Source organism: Hippopotamus amphibius, chromosome 14 (assembly GCF_030028045.1).
Source record: "Hippopotamus amphibius kiboko isolate mHipAmp2 chromosome 14, mHipAmp2.hap2, whole genome shotgun sequence".
NCBI classification, from domain to species: domain Eukaryota; kingdom Metazoa; phylum Chordata; class Mammalia; order Artiodactyla; family Hippopotamidae; genus Hippopotamus; species Hippopotamus amphibius.
Window position 1 is genome coordinate 39371549 of NC_080199.1, and position 14421 is coordinate 39385969.

Here is a 14421-nt window from a genome sequence, read left to right on the forward strand (position 1 = left end):
TCTCAGCATTTAGGAAGTCCTAAGATCTAAAGCTATGTACCCAAATCTTTTCTCTGACAGTCCCTCTTGGCAAAGAAAGCATATCTGGTTCTCATTTTTAGAGTTTTATACCTGCTTTTGACTACAAGCAGCTAGCATGAATCTGTGCTAACAAAGGTCAATTGCTGCTAGCATATAAGTAAGCATAAAATAACAGACAAGGACCGTTAGAGGAAAAATCTATCATGGGATCTCTAAACTTGGCCCTTATATCTAGAAATTTTTAGAAGGTATATTAACCTGTCTGCATCCCCCTAAAAGACTTAAGATGGAAAGGTAAAGATAAGTGGTTCGTTCAAAGTAAATTGAGGCAGTTGACTCTCATTGGTTAAGACAATTTTGAAGACAGTGGATAAAAAACATTGCCAGTATTATACCGAAGTGGAAGGAGTGCCTTTTTGTTTGCTTGTTTTCTCTTATCTTTGAAAAGTTGCTAAAGGCATACAAAATTAGATAATAGCTTAGACAGAGAGAACAGGGTGGAATGACAAATCATGCAGCACAGAACAAGAATCCACGAAACATAGAAGAGGACGTAGAGCAGAGGAATGTGCAGACAGTGTGGATTAGCAGAGGAATCTTGATGCAGAGACTTATGGGGCAGAGAGGAACAAGCAGGTGGAGCAGAATGCATGTGTGGCAGCTGATCGGCATTGTTTTGGACACCCGATTTTACAGTGGTGGGATACGCCAATCACAGCTTCCCAAAGAACACTCTGAAGATTATGTATTTGTTTTACATTTGCTTATACCATACACACTTGTAATACATAAACAACAAACTTAGACTAGGATCCACTAGTAAGAAACAAATTAATTAGGTCTCATGCGATATTCTGTTGCACAGGAGAGATGTTAATTACCTTCGTCTCTCCCCTTCAATTAATTCCCCCAATACCAAAGTTAACTTTTTGAAACACCAACCTAATTGTCTATTTACCTGACTGGAAAAAACAAACTCTTTAACATGACATTCACAGCTCATCAATATTTATGTTTTACCTAATGCTCTCTTAAACTCTGCTACTTCCCTCCACTACTACACCCAGAGATTTATTGCACTAAGTATCTTAACAAGCTGGAAACACACAAAGCTGTTTTACAGCCTACTTTGCACAAGCTGTTGCCTCCACCCAGTCTGACCTTTCCTCTATTTCCTGCCTAGAGAACTCTTATTCATCTCATAATATTTGGGTCTAATGTCATTTTCTATGTAGTCTTCTCTTACCACCCTTTGCAAAGCTAGTTGTCCCCTCCTCTGCATTCCAGGTACATAGTGGTTTTATTATATCACCTATAACCATGTATCACACTTATTTAATTATCATACACAGTCCATTAGCTTCTAGAATGAAACTGTGTCGTATTCATTTTTATTTAACTGCCCACAACTGCCCTAAATATTGCTAGCTCATATTAGAACTTGGTTAAGTATATGGAAGACACTATTATTGATTGCAGAAAATCATTAATAGAGTCTAATAAAAAAGTTAGTTTCCTGTTAAGATAAAACACACACTTGTTCAATTTCTATATACACCTGAAGTTCAAGTATATATTTTTTTTTCGTTTAGATAGTAGAACCTAGAAGAAACTCAGGAAATCTCAATTCAAGCAAGAAATAATAATGAACAAATATAAACAGGGTCTTAAGTAATGAAGTTATTAATAATTATTAGGTTTTTATTCATATCAATTCAAGGTCAATGTGTAACAAAAACATAAACTGTGCTCAAATGTGGGGGAAATTAATCTCTAGGAGAGAGCAAATAGAAGAAATTAGCACTGAAATCTATTTCATGGTTGTAAATCACTTGATATGTTAGTCTTGACCTTATACTCGATAAAATATCTCCTTTAAGCCTTTAGACACTTGTTTTAGTCAAGATAGCAGCACAAGTTTCTTTTCATCTACTGTTCTGGTAGACAGTTTTCTTAGAAAATGAAAACTAATTATTTAGTTTTAAAAAAACTTTATAAAAATGACCCAGGAAAAATCCTATCATTCAAGTATAATTCAAAATATATTGACTTGGAAAAATTTATATTCTAACTACTTTTTGGTTTTACAATGTGGAAATTACTCCCTTCCTCTGATAATTAAAAAGTCAGTTTGCTCTATCTGAAATATGGGCAAAAATAAACATTTCTCAGTTATAAAGATAGGATTTTTCTCCTTTCCTATTCAAAATAAAAATGATGTCTTAAATTAAACATCTAATTTCTAGTTTGTAGTGATTTTACTCAATGATTTAGAAATCTATTCTATAAACACTTATTAAATAATTAATATTAATTCAACACTGCTATATCTTAAAAATTAAATATGATAAAAAATCAGTATAATTTCTCAAACAGAAAATTTTCTTAAAGTTTATCTTTTAATTTTCTTTCAAACTACTGCACAACTCTTTCTACACTGCTGGGGATGTCATATACTGCATTTCAAACCACTGAAGAAGATTAATCTGTTAGTCTAGGCTTTAGTTTGTCTAATTAATCAATCCTTTCCTTCTTTCTTATTCCTTCATGTTTTATCCATCCATGCCTTTAATGAACACCCATTTATTGAGTGTCCATTAGATCCAAATCCAATCATTGTAGGTGCTTTGTGAGATGCAATAATTAATCAGAAACAAATTTTACTTTCACAGAGACTGCAGTTTCTTAGTTACATTTCCTAAATTACTTTAATACTAATTAAAAAGAAATATAAACCTCATTTAAAAATTGTTAAATCATGTTTGCATTCTTTGCTACTTGATAAGTAAGATAAAATTTTGTCTCTGGAGACTTAAATGGAGATTTGAATAAAGGGTAAAATTTTGATAAGCTACCATAGGGGAAGATCTTTTACAGTATAATGTGCAATATAAGAAATGTCATGAAAGATAGGATACGTCAAATAGATGAAACACTAGTTATTGAAGCTCACTGATTTGAATTATTTATGAATTTATTAGTGGTAGATTTCAATTTCTAAAATTTGGCCAGGCATGTAGGGAATCCTAGAGGTAAATCTCCAGTTCAGGGAGCCCCATGTGCTACAGGAACGGGCCAGCTTAGTACCTCCCCCATGCGCAATCACTGTCAAGAGTGGTTCCCAAGAAGTGTGGTCTTAATGCGAGTTCTGTGGTGGATACAGACAGGCACTAGTCAATTATGAGTGGCATATTTTTAAAACAAATATAAAAGTAAGTATTCATTCTTTGTCATACTTAGCTGTTTTTTGTTTGTGTTTCGTTCAAGTAATTCCCTTCACTTACATTGTCTTGCATTGGTGTTTGTCAATATTCTAGTCAAACTGTACACCTTAGTTCAGTTGCCTCATTTTCTGTGATATCTTCTGTGATCACTCAGTTGCAACCCTTAGTCTCTGCAGTACTTTTCTGTTTTATCTTAATTGTAATTTTTGCTATAAAAGTCAATAATGAGTAGCTACAGGAAAGCTGGCATTTAGAAACGTAGCACTTCAAAATCTATTACAATTGCAATTTTTTTACATGTATACAGTAGTGCCCCCCTCCCCTTATTCACAGGGGATATGCTGTAAGATCCCCAGTGGATGCCTGCAATTGTGAATAGTACCAAACCCTCTACATACTGTGTTTTTTCCTATACATAAATACCTATGATAAAGTTCAATTTCTAAATTAGGCACAATAAGAGATTAACAATAACTAATAATAAAATAGAACTATCATAGCAACATACTGAAGTAAAAGTTATGTGAATATCATCTATCTCTTTCTCTCAAAATATCTAATTGTACTCACCCTTCTTTTCTTGATGGTGTGAGATGATAAAATGCCTCCATGATGAGATGAAGGGAGGTGAATGATGTATGCATTGTGACATACCATTAGGTTACTTCTGACCTTCTGACAATACATCAGAAGGCAAATCATGTGCTTTGGGTGATCCTGGATCATCGAGTCATGAAGATGTTGATGGTTGGCTGTCAGAAGCAGGCAGTGTTGATCGTTGGGGACCCCAGGAAGAAGAGATTGAGATGGAATGGGATTTTATCATGCTACTTAAAATGACACACAATTTAAAACTTAGGAGTGGCTTATTTCTGGAATTTTCCATTTAACATTTTTAGACCATGGTTGACTACAGGTAACTAAAACCACAGAAAGTGAAACCATAGATAAGGGGAGACTACTGGACAACATTCTTTAGAACAATGACTAAGTATTACATGAAATCATTCTTTTTTTAATTTGTAAATTTATTTATTTATTGGCTGCATGTGGTCTTTGTTGCTGCATGGGGGCTTCCTCTAGTTGAGGCGAGCGGGGCCTACTCTTGGTTGAGGTGTGCTGGCTTCTCTTGTGGAGCACAGGCTCTAGGTGCGTGGGCTTCAGTAGTTGTGGCACACAGGCTCAGTAGTTGTGACTCACGGGCTCTAGAGTGCAGGCTCGGTAGTTGTGGCACACGGGCTTAGCTGCTCCGCAGCACATGGGATCTTCCTGGACGAGGGATCAAATGCATGTCCCCTGCATTGGCAGGTGGATTCTTAACCACTATGCCACCAGGGAAGTCCCATGAAATCATTCTTGAGCTTTTCATAAGATAAAACATATGTTTACTTAGCAAAATATTTAGAGAGGACATTTCTTGTGGAAGGTTTTGTACCAGTACTTGAAATTGGCTAAATGAATCAAACATAGATGGAGCCCTCAGAAATAGAGGCAATGTGTCACATTGGAGTATGTTTAAATCTTTAACTGGGTCCTTTGCAAGACTCTTTCCTTATTCCCTGAAATGATACTAGAGGCTGAAGTTTGATTAGAAGACCTAGGGTCTATGTATTGCTATCATAATCCTCATCATACTGAATACTTATATGTTAAAGATGTGCCAAATGCTAGTCTAAGTGCTTTGCATATATTATTTCATGCAATCCTTCAAGCAGCCCTATGTGTTAGGCACCATAAGTAGCTCAAATGTACAGATCAGTAAACTGAGGCACAAGAGACAAAGTAATATTTCCAAAGTCACATAGCTAGAATATATTTTTTTAATATATAGAATGTGTTGATGGAATAATTGAAGGAGGGGTATATGGAAAAGAGATTTATAAATAATCCTCTGTATTTGAAAGTATTTCTTGAGTCTTTCCTTTTTTCTTATATCAACTTCCACCATATCAGTACAAGATGCCCATCATCTCTCACACATGCTATTGGCATAGAATCATCCATTCTCACTTCTCCATACCACATCCAGTATGATGTCAAAAAAAAAAAAAAAGTACAGTTGCATAATTAAAACATATATTCTCTTTAAATTGGAAGGATTGAGAGTTTAGATTAAATTTAGCAATATTTTGAATGGATAATATTAACAAGGATAGAGAAGAAGAAGAATTTCTTTCTCAGGGGAACAAATTAAGATTCTGATTATATTAATACAGAAATAGTAAAACAAATATTTTGAGGTAACTTGTGTAAGCAATACATTTTCTTTTAAGTAAAAATATTTGGGGAAATGATCTGTACAAATGACTGTCTCCATGGTCACTCTCTATATTCAGAGAACTTAATGGACATTGTATTTATTTGTGCTCTAAAACCCACATGGGAAATGTTCAACTTTAACTTGTGCTGTTTTACCTGAAAATTAGAAACGGTTTGCTACTTTCATTGAACTATCTTGAAGAAAAATTACACAGAAAAATTCTAATATTTTACTGCAGAATTTTCAAAAGAAATAATACGTGCAAGAGCTAGAGTTTAACATATAAATAATTAAATGTATGGAAAAAGAACATTCTGGTAACAGTAAACATCAAAAAGACATTTAAACTTTTTTATTAGAAGTAACCATGCCATTATTTAGCTTAAAACACGTAAAAAATAACATTAGATATTTCCATTGTTTCCATTAGATTATTATTTTCTTAATACAGGTTTAATACTGTCAGTGAAAAATATTTTTGCATTGTTAACCTTGTTTTACTGCATTTGCAAAGATATTTTTAGTAAACAAAAAGAAGAAATTGAATGTACCATTTTGAAGTTATTCTGGCCTAATTATTCACTCTACTTAACAAGACTTCTGCAAGGGAAAAATCACACAATTCTGGGTATACAGTACTTGCTCAAATATTTAAATGTAAGTAGAGATGTTTGGGATAGAATTTAAGTTTTGAGGGTGATGATACATCTTATAACTAACTACTCTGTCAACCTGCTTGCAGTTCTTAACATCACAACTTTAATAAATAACACTGAGAGACCATACTGACCATTTTATTAGTATAACAACTAAAATTATTAAGAGCTTGTTATTTGCTGAGCACTGCAAATAACTGGGGTAGGTACTCCTGAAGAACAAATATACTGAGATACAAGAAATTTAAGATATTTTTTTTCCAGTATCATACAGCTGGTAGAAATAAGCTGAAATTTGAGCCTGGGCAATTACACTCCAGTGTCAGAGCTGCCAACAACACCCTTCTGCCTTTTTGACTGCCCCCAGCCCTGATATTCTCACCCAAAATACCTTGATTACTTAAAGAATATTAATATATAAAATCATTCAATTATGTCTGTGTGCCGGTTGTCTATATCCCCCATTAGAATGTAAGCTCTATTTTATCTCCAAGCAGCAGAAATGGAAACATTCTAATATTTTTTTTACAGCAAATTAATAGATATCTGTGTTGAAAGATTAATTGCTTATTTAAGTCATGTTTTGACTTATTGTAAGAAATATTTACTAGTTCTTATACCTCAATTACTGTATTTTGCTTTTTCTCATAGTTATAATTTTTAACCATAAAATATTTCAAATTTTTGTAAAAGCTAGATCATAATACTTTCACTAGGTATTGTTAGATTTCTCTCCAAAGTGGGATTCCTTTATAAGAATTTTATGATAAAAATACTAGTTCCCAATATTTGTAACAGTGTTTAATATAGAAACACTTTATTTTTTATTTTTTGAGGACTGTTATTGAGATAAAAATGACATACAATAAACTGAATATATTTAAAATGCACAATTTGATATTTTGCTCTTATTAGTAATGTATCTATGGCAATCCCAATCTCCCAATTCATGCCACCCCAGCCTCCTAGCCATTTACTCCCCTTGGGGTCCATGTTTGTTCTCTACATCTGTGTCTCTATTTCTGCCTCACAAACTGGTTGATATGTACCATTTTTCTAGATTCCACATATATATGTTAATATACAATATATGTTTTTCTCTTTCTGATGAAACACTTTTAAATTTAAAAAACTACAGTATAGTTGTCAAAAACTTTCTCTCAAAGATGTTTTATTTCTATATCCTGATTATTCTGATTGCAACTTATATCATTTTTATATGCTTATAGGACTTTTACATATCCTCTTCTATATATTTCCTTTTTATATCTTCCCAAGACTTGAGTATGAAGATAATAATAGCAATAATTATGTAGCTTACAAAAATTGAGTGACAATAATGTATAAGGACCTCATGGACTTCCACCTCTGGCTTCTGCTCAGAAACCAGTGGTCGAAGCAAATGCTCAACCAACACAAAAAGCAGCCTGAAGAAGAGAAGAAAGATGGTGAAGTAGAAGGATGTGGAATGCATCCCTCTCCACAGATGCATCAGGAATACACCAAAAGATGCAATAATTCCCACAGAGAATAAGCTGAATACTAGAAAATGACCTCGGACACCAGAAAGGACTGCAAAGATCCTGACATAACTGGGACAAGAATCTTCTGAAGTCTGGACTACTCTATCAGAAGTCAAGTAGGAGGCTCTGGAGAGCGAGCATTGAATCCAGGATGCTAGACTACTAGGGAGTCCTCAAGACACAGGGAAGATTAACTGCAGAGGACTCTTATGGAGCCCTGTATCAGAGTCTAAGACTCGGTTTCATCCGACTGTCTGCAACTGCCAGTGCTGGACACCTCACACCAAACTATAAACAAGACAGGAACACAAACCCACCCGTCAACACACAGACTACCTAAGGCCATATTAACCTCGCAGATACCCTAAAACACAGCACCTAACACAGCCCTGCTCATCACAGAGAAAAGACACAAAGCCAAACACCGGAAAGCAGACACCAGACCCCCCACTGGAAAGCCTACTCAAGACACTGGACAAACCCCATCACATGGAGCAGAGGTCAGAAATAAGAGGAATAACTACTAGGCAGCATAGGGAAAGGAGACACCAAATCCTACAAATTAGACAAAATGAGAAAACAAAGAAACACCATGCAGGCAAAGGAGCAGGAAAAAACCCCACAAGACCAAATAAATGAAGAAGAAATAGGAAAATTGCCTGAAAAAGAATTCAGAGTAATGATAGTAAAGATGATCCAAAATCTCAATAACAAAATACAGAAAATACAACAGTTAATAAGGACTCAGAAGAACTAAAGAGCAAACAAACAGTAATGGACAACAAAATAACCAAAATTAAAAATACTCTAGATGCTATAAACAGCAGAATAACTGAGGCAGAAGAATGAATAAGTCAGTTGGAAGATAGAATGGGGGAAATAACTGCCACAGAGCAGGAAAGAGAAAAAAGAATAAAAAGAATGGAAGACAATCTAGGAGACCTTGGTGACAACATTAAGCACACCAACATTCGAGTCATAGGCATCCCAGAAGGAGAAGGAAAAAAGAAAGTATCTGAGAAAATATTTGAAGAGGTTATAGTGGAAAACTTCCCCAACATGGGAAAGGAAATAATTAATCATGTCCAAGAAGCACAGAGAGACCCATACAGAATAAACCAAAGGAGAAACACACTAAGACACATATTAATCAAACTAATGAAAATTAAACACAAAGAAAAAATATTAAAAGCAGGAAGAGAAAAGCAACAAATAACATATAAGGGAAAACCTATAAGGATAACAGCTGATCTTTCTACAGAAACTCTGCAGGCCAGAAGGAAAGGGCAGGATACACTGAAAGTCCTGAAAGAGAAAAACCTACAGCCAAGAATACTCTACCCAGCAAGAATCTCATTCAGATTTGACGGAGAAATCAAAAGCTTTACAGACAAGCAAAGGTTAAGAGAATTCAGTACCACCAAACCAGCCTTACAACAATTGCTAAATGAACTTTTCTAAGTAGGAAACACAAGAGAAGGAAAAGACCTACAAAAACAAACCCAAGGCAATTAAGAAAATGGTAATAGGAACACACATGTTAATAATCACCTTAAATGTAAATGGATTAAATGCTCCAACCAAAAGACACACACTGGCTCGATAGATACAAAAACAAGACCCTTCTATATGCTGCCTACAAGAAACCCACTTCAGACCAAGGGACACATATAGACTGAAAGGAAAGGGATGGAAAAAGATATTCCATGCAAATGGAAGTCAAAAGAAAGCTGGAGTAGCAGTATTCTTATCAGACAAATTAGACTTTAAAGTAAAGACTGTTACAAGAGACAAGGAAGGACACTACATCATGATTAAGGGATCACTCCAAGAAGAACACATAACAATTGTAAATATCTATGCAGCCAACATAGGAGCCCCTCAATACATAAGGCAAATGCTCACAGCCATAAAAGGGGAAATCGACAGTAATACAATAATAGGAGGAGACTTGAACACCCCACTTACATCAATGGACAGATCATCCAAACAAGGCAAGATTATACAATGGAAAAAAGACAGCCTCTTCAATAAGTGGTCCTGGGAAAATTGGACAGCAACATGTAAAAGAATGAAATTAGAACACTTCCTAACACCATACACAAAAATAAACTCAAAATGGATTAAATACCTAAACGTAAGGGCAGACACTATAAAACTCCTAGAGGAAAACGTAGGCAGAACACTCTATGACATACATCAAAGCAAGATCCTTTTTGACTCACCTCCCAGAATAATGGAAATAAAATCAAAAATAAACAAGTGGGACCTCATGAAACTTAAAAGCTTTTGCACAGTGAAAGAAACCATAAACAAGACACAAGGACAACCCTCAGAATGGGAGAAAATACTCGCCAATGAAGCAATGGACAAAGGCTTAATCTCCAAAATATACAAGAAGCTCATGCAGTTTAATACCAAAAAAGCAAACAACCTAATCCACTAATGGATGGAAGACCTAAATAGACATTTCTCCAAAGAAGACATGCAGATGGCTAACAAACACATGAAAAGATGCTCAACATCACTAATCATCAGAGAAATGCAAGTCAAAGCCACAATAAGATATCACCTCACACCGGTCAGAATGGCCATTATCAAGAAATCTAGAAACAATAAATGTTGGAGAGGGTGTGGAGAAAAGGGAACTCTCATGCACTGTTGGTGGGACTGTAAGTTGGTACAGCCACTATGGAAAACAATTTGGAGGTTCCTTAAAAAACTAAAAATAGAACTACCATATGATCCAGTAATGCCACTCCTGGGCATATGCCCAGAGAAAACCATAATCCAAAAAGAAACATGTACCATAATGTTCATTGCAGCACTATTTACAATAGCCAGGACATGGAAGCAGTCTAAATGCCCATCAACAGAAGAATGAATAAAGAAGATGTGGCATATATATACAATGGAATGTTACTCAGCCATAAAAAGAAATGAAATGGAGCTACGTGTAATGAGGTGGATAGACCTAGAGTCTGTCATACAGAGTGAAGTAAGCCAGAAAGAGAAAAACAAATACTCTATGCTAACTCATATATACGGAATCTAAAAAATAAATAAATAAATAAATGATACTGATGAACCCAGTGACAGGGCAAGAAGAATAAGGATGCAGATGCAGAGAATGGACTGGAGGACATGGGGTTGGGGGGGGCAAGGGGCAAAGGGGAAGCTGGGACAAAGTGAGAGAGTAGCATAGACATATATACACTACCAATTGTAAAATAGATAGCTAGTTGGAAGTTGGTATAACAAAGGGAGATCAACTTGATGATTGGTGATGCCTTAGAGGGCCAGGACAGGGAAAGTGGGAGGGAGTTGCAGGAGGGAGGGGATATGGGGATATATGTATAAATACAGTTGATTCACTTTGGTGTACCTCAAAAGCTGGTACGAGAGTGTAAAGCAATTATATTCCAATAAAGAGCTTAAAAAATGTATCAGATTCTCTTCCAAGTTCTTCACATATATTTATGCATATAATCCTCACCACAACACTGTGAGGTCATTATTATAAGTATTCTCAGTTTAGAGATGAGAAAATTGCAGTATAGAGAGATTAAGAAACTTCCCTATGTAAGTGGTAGAGCTTGAGGAAAATCTTAAACACATGCACAAACCAAAGCCAAAACATTAATGACAGATTAATACATTTGATTACATTATTTTATTAAATTTTTGCACTAGAAATAAAGTAAGAAGTTTTAGACATACATATTTTACTTCTGGCCTGGAAGGAGAATCTAGTATCTGAGTAAAATTCCTAACCATGTACACCTATGTAAGGTGAATGAAATACATAAATCAATTTCTTGAAGGCATTAGAAAAACTAAAGCAGCCAGAACTTGAGAAGCAAGATGTCAAAATTAGAGACAATACAAATTTCTATCACAGATGAAATGGAACTATAAAAGGTCACTTATTCATGCAATACAATAGTATATGCAATGGAAAATAATAAATGATTGCCCCACGTAACAACCTGAATCAATGTCATAGACATAACTTGAAAGGAGGAAGACACAATGTCTAAGGTTGAGTTGCTATAATAGAATACCATAGACTGGGCATAAATAACAGAAATTTATTTCTTGTAGTTCAGGAGGTTGGGAAATCCAAGATCAAGGTGCTGGCAGATGCTGTGTCTGATGAGAGCCTGCTCTTGGTTCATAGACAGCCATCTTCTGTGTCCTCACATGGCAGAAGGAGTGGGGGTGCTCTCAGGGGCCTCTTTCAGAAGGGCACTAATCCCTCAAGGGCCTCTCCCTCATGACCTCATTACCCTTACCAAAGGCCTCACCTCTTAATACCTCATACTGAGGGTTAGGATTTCAACATGTGGATTTTGAGGGGACATGAACTTTCCATCTTCAGGACACAAACAAGAATATATTAAATGTGTTAATTTTGAAATTTAAAATAGGAAAAGAAGTGTACTATATAAAGAAATAATCAGAAAAATATTACTTTTAAGGGCAGGTTAGTGACTGAGAATTTGCATGATGGCTATTCTGGAGTGGAAATAATGTAGGTGATGGGTATGTGGTATTATTTATGTGAAAAAATATCTTATACATTTTGTATTTTGTATATGTTAGACTTTATGAGTAAAACATTTTTATAAAATCAAATAACCTCAAAAATTAAAAAGAAAATAAGTCACAGATCAAATACTTTTATAGAGTATATAACTGAATAAGTGGTTAGCAGAACAGATTAAAACTTGCACAGTACTGTTCCAGAACCTACTCTCAAAGTTAACAGTAACTTCTCTCTTTCCAAATCCAATAGAAATTTGTACTTGGTAAGAAATATGCAGGTAAATAATTGACCCATCCTCCTAGAAACCCTCTTTACTCTTAGTTTACAGATACCAGAAGCTTTTGGAAAACCTTCCAACCTACCTGGCTATTTCCTCTCTGTCTCCTTTGTTCTTTTTTCTTGTAATTGATATTGGAGCCACTCCAAGTAAGGCCTTATTTACTGTGAATAATATACCTATTCCATTTTAATTAAATATTCATTGACTATCATATATAAGCTCAATGAAGGCAGGTTGTTCACCTATGTGTTCTTAGCACTGTGTCTTTGGTGGTAAGAAAAATTCCTAACACATAATAGACATTCAATACATAGTAATTGAATGAATGAAGGAATGAATGCATGCAAGAATGAATTAAAACTTTTCATTTTACTTTCACATCAGTGTTCAGACACGATTCTCCATGGGTCTTTCACATTTCTGCATGACTTTTGAGCAAGGTAGTGACTGCCCCTCCCTCAAATTATTATAACAGAGAGACTAGAAAGATACAGTTCCTCTCTCCAAACTGAAAGGCAGGCATACTTAAAAGCATGAAGATAACTTCAACTTTACTTACAACTCACTGCATGTACGTATTCCACCTGACCCTTGTCAAAGGAAAAATTGTATTAGACAAACTTTAATGGACAAGGATGACTTTATTCAAGCCTATTGCAATAGGAAGAGGCCAGAATTGTGGCTGAATTCACCTCCACTAAAACAAAGGTGGGAGAACTTTTGAGAGCTCGAGTGGGTAGGGAAATCATAGGCAATCTATGTTTGCTAATTGGCCTTACCTAAAGGTAAAGTAAACTTTCTACCTTCCAGACAAGAGGTAGACTTACAACTTGAAGCAAGATGTCAGACAAGGTTAAGCTCCTACTCTCCCACTGAAACTAAGAGATAGGGATGCCATCTTTCTTTTTTTTAAATTTTATTTATTTATTTATTTATTATTTTTGCGGGGTACACCAAGATCAATCATCTGTTTTTTTACACATATCCCCGTATTCCCTCCATTCCCAGGTCCTTGAGAAAGAGAGTCTGAAGCCGTTACACTGGCAAGAGGCTTTTAAAGACTTACATCTCAAAGGGAAAGAGAATTTGTAACTGCAATTACAAGTTGTTTAAATGATATCAATAAATGCTCTAAGGAAAGTGAAATAGAGACTCTAGAGGCAGGAGAATGCTGTCTAAAGTTGGTGAAGCTAAGGGAAAGCTTAAGGCCCTCTTAAAATCACCCTGTGGGAATTGTGGCTTAGAGAACTAGTCAAAAAAATTGGTGATTCTCTGACTATTGCTGTTGCTGTGAGTAATAACTACCTTTCCTCTTTGACCCAGCATCTTGTGTCTTCTCTCATTATACATACATTTGTAGCAGTTTACCTTGTCAGCTAGCAAATAGGGTAAAATATACAGATGCTTCAAAGTTCTTAAAACTCTGACATTAAATTTTGAACTTTGGGGAAGTTTCACCAGAATTTCCCTATAGATAATGAGATCACTTGTCAATATTAAAATAATATTTAAATATTTAGCAATTGTTTAAAATCTAAGAAAATCCACCTAATGAAGAAGTGAATTGACTGGAAAAATAGTGTATAATAGTTGTATATGTCTTCCCATTGATGACTCACAATTAATTTAATTCCTTGTGTTTAATGATTTCAGCTTATAAGAGACATCATATTTTCTGAGTTTTAGATAAGTTTATGATGAAGTGATTGGGGAGCCAAAACACAGAGAACACTAACCTGAAATTCAAACTGATAACATTACATTGCTTAATGCAGCATTGCTTAAAATAATATTGTACATTAAACTGCAGTATACAAAAAGCCTTTAAAAGTAGAGGCACAAAGTGCATCATCTTTGATTTTTAGATTTTGTTTCTCCTTATGATCATAAGTAAGGAAATCTATTTTC

General features: G+C 35.0%; 1 protein-coding gene across 2 annotated transcripts in view; it reads left to right on the forward strand.

The window, feature by feature from the left end:
• The window catches only part of KLHL1 (kelch like family member 1), a 365245-nt gene that overhangs the window by 311970 nt on the left and 38854 nt on the right, over positions 1-14421 (forward strand). The window lies entirely within an intron of this gene.